The following is a 12651-nucleotide window of genomic DNA, read 5'->3' as shown; positions in this document are numbered from 1 at the left end:
GTTTTACAACTCACTGAGTCACTGTTCACAGTGTAGGAGTAATGTGCAAACTATGCAGCAATCCCAAAGGCAAACAGTGAATAATTTTGAATGAGAAATGAGAACTCTGTATTTGCATTCAGTTTGCAAGCAAATACTGAGCTGAAAGAGGAAACACTGTGCAAGGATTACCTGCAGCTTTTCCTTTCTGTATTTGTAGGGAGGGGATACCAAGACTCTTCCCTGAGTTCTCCTACATCCAGGAAAGAAAAGTGGAAGGGCTGAGAGTTTCAGATTTCTCTTGCTGTTCCCTCAGAATATGGATTCCTGCTCCTTTAGAAAAGGAAGGAATGAGACTGGGGAGTACTATTAAGACTTTAATTTGGCCTTTGCATAACAACCGTGAAACCGAACATTTCTGAAACCTCTGCTTCCTTTTCCAGATGTTTAGTGCTGGGCATCTCAACTTCCTGGCCTCGCCGTGCAGTCTTAGCGATGTTCACTAGATGGCAATGCAGTATCTAGTCTGACAGCCCCAAATCCTCCAAATGTCCTGTCCAGAACAGCTCGCCCTGCACCAGGTTTTGGGTGGATACACTTGGACGAGACGAGCCTTCAGCTGAGGTTCCTTTTTTTTCACATTAATCTGGAGCATAAAAAAATATGCATCACATCACCACCTCACACAGCATGGAATGTTGTAACGGTTAGGGATGGCTTCCGCAGGAAATAGATATTGTAGAGACTGTTTCTTTTACAAAGCTACATTTCAGTATTTTAACTAGAAGAGATCATATGATCTCAGGCTGCAAATGATATAAAGATGCTGCACTTGCTGTTTGCCAGCTGCTGCAGCTCCTGGTGCCTGCTTTGGGAGCCAGATTGGACACCTCTGAGGAAGGATGTGAGAAATTATGCTAGACCATCATGCTCAACAAACCCAGCAGCTGCCCTCTACCATACCATCAGAACATCAGGTCCCACTTTTCCTCCTTTTCTCCATCCAGAAAGCTCATCTTCTCTGTTTCTCTCTGCCTCCTGTGGCTGTAAGGACACCTGATCATGAACTGCTTGAGCATTTCAGCTCAGTTTTACCTACAATACAGTCATGTCCAGAAATGGGTCTGTATATATTTGTGTAATTTTGTATTTAAAATATTTGTTTATATATGGTTACAGCATCCCTCACAGATTTTCTGTTGTAAATCAAGGCTCTAACCATTAAATGATATGCTGACTTTATTGCAGGAGATGTTTTGGTTGTAGGTAAAGGTTAAGTTTCTATTTCCTGTGTATGGGAAGAACACACATATTACAAAAAAGTGGCTAGATAGAGATTGGGAAAACTTATTTGTACCAATGAGAACAACATCCAATTAATAGGATGCCCATGATAGCACTCCTGAATGACAGGAACAAAAAAAAAAAAATCATTTAAATTGCAAACTCAGCTTTTTAGCTTGCCTTAAAAAATGTGTCTACAGGGTGTTCTGTAGGGTTTTTAGAGTGAGCAGGATATGAGTAATTTCTAATCCCCATTATCAAACCAATAGTTCAAGACCTGGTGAGAACCAGCATATCAGCAGGCTGGTCAGGTCTAGTTAAAATTCACTCTTTACCTGTGACCATTATTTATGGAAATGAAGTATTTATCCATCTACATGTATTTTTAAACAAACATATATATACCTTATGGAGTTATGAAAATAAGATAACAGTCTCTTTTATTTAGAAAATCAAACTTATTAATTTTTTTTTTGGTACCCAAATCACATTTTAAGCTAAAAATATGTAAAATATAAAAGGTCTTTGAGGAGAATATTGGAACAATATATCAAAAATATGTTTCCCTCAAAATAACAATTTTTAATATATTTATTTCAAATAATTTTTTTGGCATTGATAAATTTCAGGGAAAATATGAGAAATTCTGAGTCCTCCCTGAAACTTAATCACATTAAAATTGAAGATACCAACAAAAAAAGAATAATAAGGTTTTTTGGGGTTTGACCACCTGGATTTCGAGGTGATTATTTGTAGATGCGTGGGAGGGATGAAATGTATATCTTTATGTGGTTTTTTATATAATTACTGCCCCAAAGAGTAATAGTGGAATCTGTGCCTGAAAACTTATGGGCTATGATGTCTCATCCAAGTGAGATGAGATCCTAATACCTGGGTGAAAGCACTTCTTGTAACACTCAAAAGATTCTTTTAAAATGATGGAAGATCAGTTTATTTTTCAAAATCAAACAGCTCAAATTATGTGTACAGAGAGTCAGAACTAAACTCTAAGTTCTCCCTCAGAGAAATAGGGACCAAGATGTTATGTCAGAAGTTCTCTGTGGTGCTAAAGAGATGAGGTGTCAAATGCTGGGCTTATTCAGTTTTCCCTTTCTGTTCCTATTTGCAATAAGCACATGTGGAAGCCCTGAAGATATGGTTTCAATTGTCTGGCCTACAGCTGATATGAGGAGGATATTGAATGTAAGTGTGACCAATTGTCACTCTGTTATGGAAGTCTCAGGTAACAATTTTAGGATGAGAATTAAATCCTAAATTTTACAGTAATTTAGTATAAAATTTCTCTAACAGCCTTTTCATATATATAATTACCACACTGGTCTTTTCATGTATTTTAAATAAGAAACTTCTACCTTTGGCTACTAACTGAAATTAGTTTTTGGCAGGCTTGCCATTCCCTGCAAAAATGAGTTTTAAACAGCTTTACCCATACAAACTGAAGTTGGCACAGAGATAATCCTGTGGGGAGCTGGTACCATAGTGAAGGCTTTTGTGTTCTTGTGCTTTAAATGATTTAGAAACTTCTATCAATTATCCAAATTAGCTCCCCAAATGAGCTTTGCAGCAAGTCTTCCCTGATTGAAGCTCAGCATATGGTAGTTTATCTCCCTGATGAAGACTAAGCCTTCAAGCTGAGTGCCTGGACGGCAGGGACAGTGTTTCCACGTCTGAGTGGGTGGTGGAGGCATGTTAAAATGACAGATATGCAATATGTATTAAACCTTCTCCATTATTTCCTTTGCCAAAGAAGATTCCATAGGCAGCTGCCATCATGTGAATTCATCTCCAGCTGCTGACTCCCCAGGGAGCACACACAGCTGGTGTTACACTAAACACTGTCTCTCGCTACTTCTGTCCCCATCCGTCTGCTTCTCCCAGCCTTCAGCGCTGGCTGCTGATGGCTCTTCCAGCCAGGCACTGCCAACCAGCAAACACTCGAAAAGCCATAGTGTGAAGCAGAAGCTGTGGCACACATGACATCATTACTGTATACCCATCCCATTGCACCATCTTATGTAAGGCTGGAAGTCTCCATTGCACCATCTGCAAACACACCCATGGCATTGTATGCTACATCACACTCTACTCACACATTTATTCTGCCTTGATAAGCACCCATTGCTTTGATAATAACTATTTTCCATCTCCCTGCACAAGCATACCTGAAACCCCCACTACTCAGAGGGATAAAGTCAGATAACTGGCAGTGAGGCAACACAAACACATTTGGGAAGATAACAGGTACCATGGCCCTTCAGTTGGGTGTGGCCCCACACTCTTGAGCAACTTTTCCAACATAAATAAACAAAATAAAAGGGAATTCAATAGGGGAAAATATGGAGAAATGTGTTTTGGACATGCTCTGTCTTTTTCCTGCATAATGCAGCCCTGTACACAAGTCTGATAACAACTTTAGGTTCCCTTTGCTTGAAGAACTCTTTGTGTCAGTGCAAAAAAAGTGTGTCTAGGGCTTTTCCATGTGAGGTATTAATGACTTACTCAGTGTGTGCTGACAGTTTGGTCACAGCATGGGGGACATTTGGCTGCAGAGCCTGAGCTGGGAAGCCTCAGGTCCACAGGCATTTCCAGGTGCCATCGAATTCTGAGCATTACAGGATTAGGAAAAGGTTTGGAAAAGAGTCACAGGTTTCTTGGCAGGACTAAGGCAATTTATAACTGTGCTACCAAAGGATAAAAGCCCTTTACATCTTTTCCAGGCCATGGTCCCAGCTCTTGGTGGCAGCAGGTGGGACTTGGGGAGGAACTTCCCTCAGGCAGCAGTCCTATCTTCCACAGTTTAAACCTGCACATACAGGGCATTAAAACCCAAATGTTAACAAATGATCACTGCAGCACTGCTTACACCTAGGACTCCTAATAATTTCAGTGGATCTTAAATAAAAGTTAGTTAAGTAGGCTCAGGTTGCTTTGGTTGTAACGAGCCCTGAAAATGTGAGCCCAGGGTAATGGATCATAATACCTACTGGTACCCACCTAACCCAAGGAGCAGCTGATAAGTATAACCCTAAGCCAACTATAATGGATGCCATTTAAAAAGCACAGGCTTGGGTGGCAAACCCTGTGTGAGCTGTTGCACGTGGTGACTTGGTTTGCCCACCCCAGCTCCCATAGATCCAATGGAAACATTGTCATTAGTGCAGTCAGTGCTGGTTTGAGACATCTGGCCTTAACAGCATGTTTATTGCAAATGAAAACTCATCTGCTGCATCCTGTTTCTGTGTTCAGAGATCAAGTGTTGCAAATGAGAAAGTATGAAAGCAGCAAGCATTTACCAATGGTCCAAATAATGCCTCCCAGTAAAAGGGTTTGCTCTTTCTTGTATGCATTTTTCTACTGAAAAATCAGTGGTTTGTAGTTAAAAGTTAATAAATGTACCAGCTTTCAGCATCTGGAGAAATCGTAGTCCAAAATAAGTTGTATGCTTTACATATTGTTTAGCTCTGGTGTGGTCACTTGATTCCTGAGGAATGAACACATTCTGTGTGTGTAGGACAAACTCTTCACCCTAAGAATGCAATCTAGCAAACACCAGCTGTCTAGGGTTTTAGCCAAAGGAACAGGAGGAAAAAAATCAAATTAAAAAAAAAAAAAAAAAGCTAGAAAGCTGTATTTACAGCTGCATTAACACTTAATAACAAGAATTTCTTTTAGCCTCGAGAACAAAACTGACCTTTAAGAGTAGCGAACTTGGAATATAAATGCAAAACATGGCCTGATTATGAAAGCTCTGATAGAAAGCAGGTTTTATTTTTACAGTGCTTGTCAAGCCCTGGACTTGGAACCACAAAGCTCTTTGCTTGCCGTGCATTTCCAGGCAGATGATAAATCTGCCTGCTTTGTGCAGTTTGATATGACAGCATGGCTCGCGCAACTCTTTTAAGCAATGAAAATATGCCCTAGACCACAAGATTGTGTCACAGATAAAGGAGATCCCTCTTGCATTGTTTTTCTTTTTCTCAAGGATGTTAAGGATATTGAAATGTTCAAGGTTCACGCACATATGGTCACTTATTGATTGACTTTCTAGATCCAGTTACAGCAAATGACATTATATGCCCTCCTCCCTAATTACTTAATGAAATCCCCTTGGGCTGAAACAATTTCCATATCAAAGTGGGTGGTTCATGCATAAATATAATGACTAGAGCTGAAGCAATTCTTTTAAGAGCAGAAGCTTAAGGCCAAAGGCCATTTCCTGCAATTAGATTAGGTAATTTAAAATCAAGATGGAACAGGTGCTGTGGTCATAGAGGTGTGCTGGGTAGTCTGAGTTACTTGTCAGAAAGAACATTAACATTGTGCATGTCTTCTGCTGTAGTGGCCTGGAAACTGGAAAAGGTGAAGGAGGCAGCTCCTGGGAGCTGATCCCCAGCAGCACAGAGAGCTCAATGATCATTCAGGTGTATCTGCCAGAGTCAAGTAACTTATTTATCACTACTGCCTTCCACTGTCCTACCCTGTGGCTCCTGCCTCTTATCTGCCTTGATGACCTAGAGGAAGGCCATCATTTATGTATTTGGCCAGGGCCAAGAGCAGAAGACTAGCTGCTCTGGCCTGGGGTCTCTAAGTACAGTCACAGTGCAATATGGAGGAAGTTGATAATCTTCAGTCAGGGCACATTGCCTTTCTCCTAAAGCCAAGAGAGGAGGAGAAGGAACCTAGGGCACTCACTGTGTGTATAAAGTCTTTCAGCTGCTCCATGGTGTTGGTGTTACTGCTCTTCTTCTCTTCAAGTCATCCCAGGAGGCAGATGTGCTGAAGTTTATCTCACCTAATGTTAAGTGTCCATAACATTGGTATTATACCATCACAGTACACTCTCTGTATAATTAATAGACAGAAAGAGGCACTTATCAGTCATGATTCCTGTAAGCTTAAGACTTGTGATGAGATGCACCACAAATGACAAAGGCTTATTTCTTACCCTTTGACCAGGGAATTGAAAGAAGTATCTCATATTAATGCCTCCACTCATGATATTTGGTGTGCTTAGGGCTGCCCAACACTAGAGAGAAGGTTTGGGTTTTTATTTTAGAATTAATTTTTCACTTTGCTATGGGTGTCATGGGATCTACTTTCAGGAGAACTGTCTCTTCAATGTGTTATATCTGTTTCTGGATGCTTTAAATGCTTAAAAAACTCCTACTTGACTTAAGCTACACTTCCTATAAGCATCATCTTCCAGCTAAGCATCATCTGCCCACATGTGAGCACACCAGTTACCTAAGCTCATAGGAGTTTTGAGGTTTTCCACAGTAGGCATCATTCTGATTAAAAAGTCTGAATCTTTAGTTGCTCTCAGATTATGTACAACTGGAGTTAAACACATCCAGAGAAATAGTCCTCCCTTCCTCCCTTTTCAGTCACAGGTCATGGCCTAAGTCAAATGCCAATCTCTACCCAACGAGAAAAGATTTTTATTTGCTCCTCTCAACCAACTTCAGGTTAGGTCTCTCACTGCATCTTGAGCAGGGAAATCTTAAATATCTGAGGTTGCTTTTGCACGGAAAAGAGAAGAAAGGAAAAAAGAAATCTCACAAGCCTCAGTAGCACAGTGCTTAGGACTGTCACCTAGCAGACAAACCAGCACTCTGCTCTCTTTGAGCATTGAAATCTCCCTTTTGTACAGATTGCACTGAAAATCTAGCTCAAAGCCTTCACCTAGTTTATACTACAAGGAGCAGCCCAGTGGTGTGGCCTGAGACTTGCTCTGCACCTCTTGCCTCAGGATGGAGGACTGACAGCAAGTTCTAAATGAATGAATCAACGAGTTCTGCATTTATGTGGCAGGTCCTTCTGCAATAATTTGAAACTCACTCCTGCAGAAAGTGTGTTCATGTTTATTTGAAAGCCCTTTGACCTCATAGAGGTACTGTTTTTCTCAGTATATTGGGCAATAAACAGCTGCATCAATATTTACCTTAACAGAAAAGTGTTTTCTCTGTATCAGTTCTCTTTTTGTGCGTTTTCTCCAGCACATGGGCTGCAAAAAAAAAAAAAAGTCTCTTTGTAACTTCAGATTTCAAACTGGAGGGAAGAGGGAACTTCTCACTATTTTACAAACATGCAGCTACCTCTGTGGCAACATGTGAGCTGTGGTCAGCTTTCTTATGTTGCTGAAAGTCACTATCTGATGGTAGGATGTTCTTGCAGACCTTAAAGCAGCTCAGCACACACCAGCAAAGGTCCAAATCATCTTCCCAAGTCTTGTTATACCACCAATTGTTTGCTTACAAGCAGAATATGATGGCTGTATAGGTATACATTATGTTTATTTGCTATAACTCATTTTTTAGCAGTTCAGATCCTTTTTTTATCTTTCTGAAAAGGCCAGTATGCAATTTGGGGTCAGTGGTGATAAGAGAAGCTGAAAATATTGAGGTTAAATATCCTCTGAGACTTACATTTTCATTTCAGCTGTTGCTCTGTGTGTGTAGCTGTCCACAGAACAGTGTGTGAGATGTGGAATGACATATTCATTTTGAATTGCAACCAATATTCTGACCAGCCAAATGAAAATATAAATTCAGACTGTGCTCAACTGTCTCTGCAGCTCTCCCATATTAATTAAATCACATGTTTCTTCGAATCAGTGGACCCAAGTGAGTTACAAATAAACAAACAAAGAAAAACACAGAACCACCCTGAAAAGACAATTTGGGAGATCAAGGGTCAAGATCTGTGGCAACACAGAAAATTAAACTGCACAACTGGTACAAATTCCTATATTAAGGAAGATAAAATAACCTTCAGAGATACAAAGCACCAGTACATTGCCAAGTAGCTGTTCCCTATGGCAATGGAAGGGATTTTTAAAATTTACATTTTTAAAAATTTTTATCCTTAAAATCAACTCAACATTTTGTTAATGGTACACTGTTAAAAGTTTATGGTCCAGGGTTGAACTATAGAACTGATTCATTTTACAATTTTAAAGTGTGGAGGCACACTGTAAAACCAAGCTTTAAGTATTCTCTGATCAACAGTAAGGAGAATATGAGCCATATGCTCATAAATGTAATGCAAGAGCATGTTCTAGCACCATCTAGATAACTTAAAAGGCAATTTCAAGGCAGCAAACAGGTCCCAACTGTCACAATTCATCAAAATGGAAATAATGGTTGTGGTGTAGTTGAGGAAATAAACAGAATAGTCACAGGACAGCCAGGGTTTTAAATTCATGCAAGTCTCGCAGTTTGGTTCAGGATTGCATCCACTCTGGAAAAAACGTGGTTCTTCCCACAAGGGAGAACCTCCAGTGAAGAAACTGTTTAGCAATCTTACTTATCACTCAGTGGGGAGGAAATAATCCAGTGGTTTGGGATATTGAGATGATGGAGAGAAAGAAAATTGACACAATTATAACTGAGATTTGTCAAATTACTATATAATACCAGAAATCTGTAGGAGATCATTTAATTCTAATTTTGGGTTTGAATTTTTTCTTAATGTTGCTAGAGACTATTTTTCTCTGTTTACTTTTTTTGTTAAATATTTTTGAATAACTGAAATATTGAATCAATATTGAATAATTGAATAATTGTTACATTGAAAAATTGAATAATTTCTTGTTACTGTGTTTGCAATATCCTAAATTTGTATATGGTTACTATGGCCATAGTAACCTAAAATAAATAACACAGAAAACAAGCGTTCTTCTCAGTGACTTGGAATGAATTTATGAAGAGAGGTTGTAGATCACCCTTGACCAGGTGGTGAGAAAGATTTCAAATTCAGAAGACCCTGGACACAGGGAAAAGGAGACTGAGCATGATTCTCAGAAAGCCAAATCCCTCAGGCCTTATTCAGTCCTCACTCATCCAAGCCGAGTAACGTCAGTAGGAGTTTTCACTATGAACCTGGCTTAAGGAGCAGAGAAAGGGAGTACATTGGACTTGCCTGCAATTTAATAAGTCTTCAAGGAAATACTTGCTGGATCTTTCCTAGGATCTGTGGATAGGAATTGCAAGATTATGTGTGCATTAGCCAAGTAGTTTATGACATTGCACAAGATTCAGGATACTTTAGCAAGAACTGCCTTGACTTGACTTCTGATTTTTCAGGAATTATATAGTTCTTGCTTTTCTCCAGCAGATAATTTTCCGGTTGAAAATACATGTTGCACCTTGTTTAGTGAAATACAGGCGTGCAGCATGCAGAAAGCATTACACAAACTGTTCTCCCATTTTACAGCTGAAAGAGGTCACTACCAAGGATTATTTCAAATCAGAGAGCTCCTGGTTGATGCACCAACCTTCCCAGTGCCATGCCATTCTTTGGGTTGCCAATATGGCCCAAAGCTTTCTTTCTGCAACTTAGTGCTTTGTCCTGGCAGAAGGATTTAAAATAATGACCTAGACCCAATGGTTGCTTTGCAAAATTCTAGTGATGAAAAGCAGCTGTGAGTTGACTTAATCAACCAGTTAAATGGTGTTTATGACTGTCTCAGCTTTCTGGGACAGCACAGAGTAGTTGGAGTAAACTGAAGGAGAGGCCCAGAGTTGCCAGTCTGAGGTAAAGGAAGGGGGGACTGCACTATCTGCTCTTCCCACAGTGACAAGGCAAAATCTGGTGAAAATGGGGCTGGGGGGAGGAGATGCAGCATCTGGCATGGCATGACACTGTCTGCCACACTCAACTCTGCCTTCACAGCCAGGAACAGCTCAGTCAACAGCAGTTACTTCAGAGGTTTCCCTCAGTGAGATTTATTCTTGGCACCCAGACCTGAGTGCTCTCAATGCAGGAAGGCTTGTACCATTTCCAAGATTTCTGCTGGCTGACTTTACAGTTGGCTGGAGGATACAGGGGAAGTTTCTGTTCAGCTTATATGGCTTTCACCATCGTGTCGCTAGCTCCTTTCAAAATAACAGCTTGCCTTCTTGACAGGAACGAATAAACTGGCAAGGCAATTCTTTCTTTGTTAATCTCTAACTGGTCTCCAGCAACACTATAAAATGAACTATCTCCAAGCCCATCTAGGGCTCCTTGGCCTGGGTGTACAGCACCACAACAGCCCTTCTTCAAGGAGATTATTAGCATCCTCCAGACAGCCAGGTGCTGACCAAATGGCACCAAACATTATTCCTTCCTTCTGAAGCCCTGGATAGCTCACCAGGCATGTTATTCTCTGCTTTAACCATTTCCTGATAGCTCAGACATTGCTAGGTGGAGGGCACAGCAAAGGACAGATCCAATCCATATGTAGGAAGAATCCCTATATAGGTAAATATCATAACCTTTAGAAAACATGCAAAGGGAATAAAACTTGTGAATTTCTTTTTGTGAGCTCCTTTCTGTCACACATATGCAAAGGAGGCACCTGGATTTGTTGCTATGTTAATAAAGGTGATCTTTCTTTTCTGTGGCAAATCCCTTTAATCTTTTGCTCCAAAGAAGAGTCTTAGGAATAATTTTTGTGCTCATTGTTTTGGATAGCTTGGAATAATTGTTTTCATTATTGATCTGAGTTACAAAATAATTTCTCCTACAGGTAATTTACCTGAATGTATTTGTGACTGGTAATCTGACAAACAGATCTGTATGACATATCTATTGATACCTTTTTTCTCTATCCTTTACTTTATTTCAAGTTCCTCAAAAAAAAAAAATCTTTTAGCTGAGGTACTTGTAGTGTCAGGCTTGAAATAAAGAATATTCTGCAACATGAATGTAGAGCTGAAAAAAACAGGACATAATATTATTTATATGTTTTTTTGAGTGTGAATATATACATACAACTTAATAGTCTGGTTCTGATCCTTGTTCTTAAACTGAAAGGCTAGAAACACCTTGAAGGTACTTTTTATATTGTTTGCTAACTGCAACTACAGAGCAGAGAAGCTTGATGAAGCACATAAAGTGCAGTATCTTTTGAAGATTATAATAGGTAATGTATTTCAGAGCATTGATGTGAAAAGGGGTTGTAATCACAACAGTTAAAGTAACCCGTATGGGACTACTATCCTAAGCTCAGCTGAGGAAAGGAAAAGGAATAAAGAAGAGTCCATACAGAGAAGGAATAGTAGAACCCTAGAGGAAGAAGGGCTTTTGAAGGAAGAGATGGTTGAATTGTTAACAAAAATTGAGGGGCATAAAAGCTCTTGAAAGGGCTAAACTGGATCCTCATTATGAGCCATGAAAGGACATTAGTCTTGGTGAGCTTTGACCTGTGGGAAAATTGGGCTTTCAAAGCTAATATAAGAATAATATTTTTTTATCATATAAAAACATGTAGTATTGAGTAAATGTTCACAGTGTTCATATAAGGACCATGGCATGTCCCATGGCTGCAGTGTTTGGGGTTTTTTTGGGGTCCTATTCTTCTCTCTCTGCCATTTTGAGCAAAGCTTTACAAATATTGTAAGGTATTTTTCCAAATATCCTATCAACTGAAGAAATTATACGGGCAGATATAATAGGCAAAACTGTATGTACTACTATTTTTGCTGAGGTCTTATTAGACAAAAGACCTGAAGAGATGCTGTGGACATCATGTCCTAAGTTATCAGTTTGAAAACAAGTATAAACCCTATGACTCTCAGCAGCCTTTGAAAGGGAGACAGGGAGAGCAGATACTGGAAAAAGAACTAGTGCAAAGAGCCAAGGAACAGCAACTATCCAAAAGAGTTGTGATCCTAAGGTTAAGCAAATGCATTTTTCTTACTGCTTCCCCATGCTGCATGTTGCTGTACAAGTTGCTCGGCTAGAAAACAGTCTTTTTTATTGACTCTCATTTCCTACAGACAACAATACTGGCCATTTTTTTTTTCTTTCTTTCTAAAATCCTTTGGAAAAAACCTAAGGCTCTGTAAAATGTTGGATATGTGGAAATCCCTTGGCCTAAACTGTCTTGAATGTGGAGTTCAGCAAACATTCGGGTTTGTTTATAAGGCTGGCATATAAGGCTGTTCGCTTACAAGGCATTCAAATGAGGAATAATGAAGCTGATAGAGTGCTAAGAATACACAAATGCTATTTGCTTTGTAAAGCTGTATATGGAATCCAGGAATGAGTCCTGGGATACAGGACAGTCTATCACTGTAAAGTAATTATTTGTTGACTGCTGAGCCAGCTGGGTTGAATTTGCTTCTCGGAGTGTTCAGAATGCCAAAGCACCTTTAAATCTCAGCCTTTAGTTTAGATTAGACATGTTAAATGACAGCACATATTTTATTTCCTACACTGTCTTAGTCTCCTGATGCTAAAAGGAAAGTGTTGTTGAGATAGTATAGAACAAGGTAAGTTAGAAAGAGGAGTGAATAAAGAAAGGGTTTTTTTGTTGACCAATTACTTGTCTTTTAAAATGCTCTCAGAGATGGTAAAAGCTATGCCTACAAGCTATTGATG

Source organism: Myiozetetes cayanensis, unplaced genomic scaffold (assembly GCF_022539395.1).
Source record: "Myiozetetes cayanensis isolate MyiCay16 unplaced genomic scaffold, myiCay2020 scf3, whole genome shotgun sequence".
NCBI lineage: Eukaryota > Metazoa > Chordata > Aves > Passeriformes > Tyrannidae > Myiozetetes > Myiozetetes cayanensis.
Note: the sequence above shows the minus strand (reverse complement) of the source record.